The sequence below is a fragment of the Rhagoletis pomonella genome, unplaced genomic scaffold (assembly GCF_013731165.1).
Source record: "Rhagoletis pomonella isolate Grant_MI unplaced genomic scaffold, Rhpom_1.0 Rhpom_scaffold_00003, whole genome shotgun sequence".
NCBI classification, from domain to species: domain Eukaryota; kingdom Metazoa; phylum Arthropoda; class Insecta; order Diptera; family Tephritidae; genus Rhagoletis; species Rhagoletis pomonella.
The window spans coordinates 27,050,664-27,054,056 of NW_023458557.1; positions in this window are offsets into that span (position 1 = coordinate 27,050,664).

A 3,393-nucleotide genomic window follows, 5' to 3' on the forward strand; every position below is an offset into this window, starting at 1 on the left:
AAAAAAAAACCATCTAAAATGCTACAAATCTTGAACTCCCTTAATATATTTTCCAACGAAGGTACAAAAAAAAATTATTTATGTGCATACGCACATATGTACATTAGGGTGCTCATAGAAAATGTTTTTTTTTGGAAATTTCAGGACCCTACCCCCTAATTTTATTCGTTTTTATGAGAAATATTATTGCCTATTTTTATAGATATTTAAAGGTCATTTAGGAGTCGCGACCTGTCGATTTAGGATAAAAAATACGGTTTTGTAGATTTATGAGTTTTTGAATGACTATTTTTGACTCGATTTCAAAGATCGAATGTCATCTGAGAAGAGGATATATAGGCCTTTGAAATGGTATTTAATAATCTGTTTTCGGACTTGGCTTGTTGGGATTTTTTATGGGGTAAAATAAAAGAAACCCATATTTCAAAATATGTAGTACTGTCTAAAATTAAATCTATTTTCAAATAAACTGATTCCTCATTAATTGCAATCGCAATCCGACTAAACCGAATCCCCCTAAAATATAGCTAGCTTTGTGTTTTTTTAAACTACCGTTACGTTGGTGGAACCCGTGATTTTTGTCCTATTTAAAAAAATTTCAATGTAGCGCTTAAGAAGCTTAAGCGCAATGTGTATACCACATTTGGTTGAGATCGATCAAGTAGTTTTTGAGATACGCATATGTCATACAAGTGGGCGGTGCCACCCCATTTTCCTAAAAATTCCTGAAAAACCACTTCTTTGCTAAAGAACGATTGTATATGTATATCAATTTTGGATAAATATTGATGAATTCCTTAGCCACACTGCTCAAAAAATCTGAAAGTCCGGCACATAAACAATATAAATTCAAGGCCGTATTTAAGAAAATGCTCCTAAATTTTAATGCGATTGCAATTAATGAGGTATCAGTTTATTTGAAAATAGATTTAATTTTAGACAGTACTACATATTTTGAAATTGTGGAAATTATCAATGGTCAAATTTAAAAAAAAAATAAGAGAAATATGGGTTTTTTTTATTTTACCCCATAAAGAATCCCAACAAGCCAAGTCCGAAAATAGATTATTAAATACCATTTCAAAGGCCTATATATCCTCTTCTCAGATGACATTCGATCTTTGAAATCGAGTCAAAAATAGTCATTCAAAAACTCATAAATCTACAAAACCGTATTTTTTATCCTAAATCGACAGGTCGCGACTCCTAAATGACCTTTAAATATCTATAAAAATAGGCAATAATATTTCTCATAAAAACGAATAAAATTAGGGGGTAGGGTCCTGAAATTTCCAAAAAAAAACATTTTCCATGAGCACCCTAATGTACATATGTGCGTATGCACACAAATAATTTTTTTTTGTACCTTCGTTTGAAAATATGCTGTGACAGAACTGTTTGAAAGTGGGCAGTCAAATCAACAGAACAGAAAAACACTTTTCAGCTATCCTGGAGGTTAACTCTTTATATTGGCGTAGTAAAGCTAAGCGTCAAAAGTTAAAAAAAATGCTTTCCTAGCACAGCAACAGCAGTTTTTTAGTGTATTTTTTACTTTTTCAAACACTGTACTAACTATAGTAGAGTTTAATTTTATTTGCCAAAAGATTAATTTTATTTGCCAAAAGGTTAAATTTATTTGCCAAAAGATTAAATTTATTTGCCAAAAGATTAATTTTATTTGTCAAAAGATTAAATTTATTTGCCAAAAGACTAAATTTATTTGCCAAATGATTAATTTTATTTGCCAAAAGTTTAACTTAATGTGTCAATGCTATAAATCAAACGTATGACCCAAAAGTGAGTATTTTACATAGTATGAGCGTAAACCGGTTTTTTTGTGTTATCTAAAATAACGCGACTTTGTTTTTCAAATTTCACAGTTCTTTAGTAAACCATAACAGTGTTTGTTCTTCAGGAACATACATTCGTTTAGGCACATGCTTTTCAAATAATTTATGTAAAGTAAAGTTAAAAAGTGCAACGCTTTGTTCAAAATTTTCTTTATATGCAGGCCACGACAATTTAGGCAGTTTATTGTTAAGCTTTTTAAAGTTGGTTTTCGAAAAATCAAAGCGAATATTTGGTTCGTAGGCTTGGGTACTGCAATTTTGACCATCAGGGTGGTAGACATCTTCGGGCAAAACTAGTGGATCACGCTTATTTACAACGGACTTAGATGCATCATCAACATAAGCAAGATCTAATACTTTACCAAACTTATTGTGAAGTACATTAACCTGAGTTAGGCAGAGTTCAGCCATCTCCTCTAAAAATACGTTGTTGCACGCACTAGACGCGAAAGGTACGATATCATTGTCAATGATGTTTCATGATATGCTTGGTAAATTAAAATCACCCAACACAATCATTGAATCAGAGGGTTTAGTCAGTAAATTAACTGATTTCAGTAAAGAGATGGTCGTGAATACACCAATGTGTCAGATCGGGGAGGGATATAGCATAGAGCTAAGTAAATAGACCCTTTTCCAGCCTGTACACGAATGCATTTGAATTCTACCTGAATCAATGTGTGGAAGACTAACTTCTTCAGATGGTATTGAAGAGTCTACAGCGAAGAGTACGCCACTGCCGATTCTGTCCTCCCTATCTTGTCTATAGATATGATAATTATTTGGAAGAATCTCTGAATTGAAAATGTGAGGTTTCAGCCAAGTTTCAGTAAAAGAAAGAATATTATAATTACATTCAAGGCCTTTAAGGTATAAGTTCGTTAATTTAGTATTTAAGCCTCTTACATTTTGGTAACAAATACTTAAAGCAGATCTAATAATTAGTTGTTGTAGTTGTAGCAGCACGTGGTCCCCGAATTGGTTGGTTGTTTATTCATCTTCGTCTTCCCCATATGACTCCTCCGACCTTAGGCCCAGGAAGCGAGCGGTCGCAAAAGGTTGAGTCCACAGTGCTTCGGGTGTCAGATGGGTGGGATATGTAGGACATGCGAACAAGTGTGCGGTTCTGTAAGAGTTTAAGCGACTGCACCAGCCAGATCTGAGTTGCGCCAGTGTGGTTCTTGTTTCGCGCGGTAGTAGGAATTCCCTCAAATCGATGGGAGGCGGCCGGCCGCCGATGAGTATGTTTTCGTGGCGTCCTCTTGTTGCGGAGATGACTGCTTCGCGATGAAGGTTATTGATTCCCTCAAGGTATGCCTCGCGGCTCAGTGGCAAGTGAAGTTGTTGGTCGATGTCTGCTTCTAGGTGACTGAGGTGTCTCCTTACGTGCCTTGGTGGTGCAGTTCTCTGTGTCAGTCGTAGTTAGGGTGAGTTGTTCTGTGACAGCCTAGCAGGAACTGTTTTGACAGCAACATATTGTGATCCCTTACCCGGAGCATTGTAGTCTCTTCGTGTAAGTGTTGTTCGGAGGGCATAAGGAGAC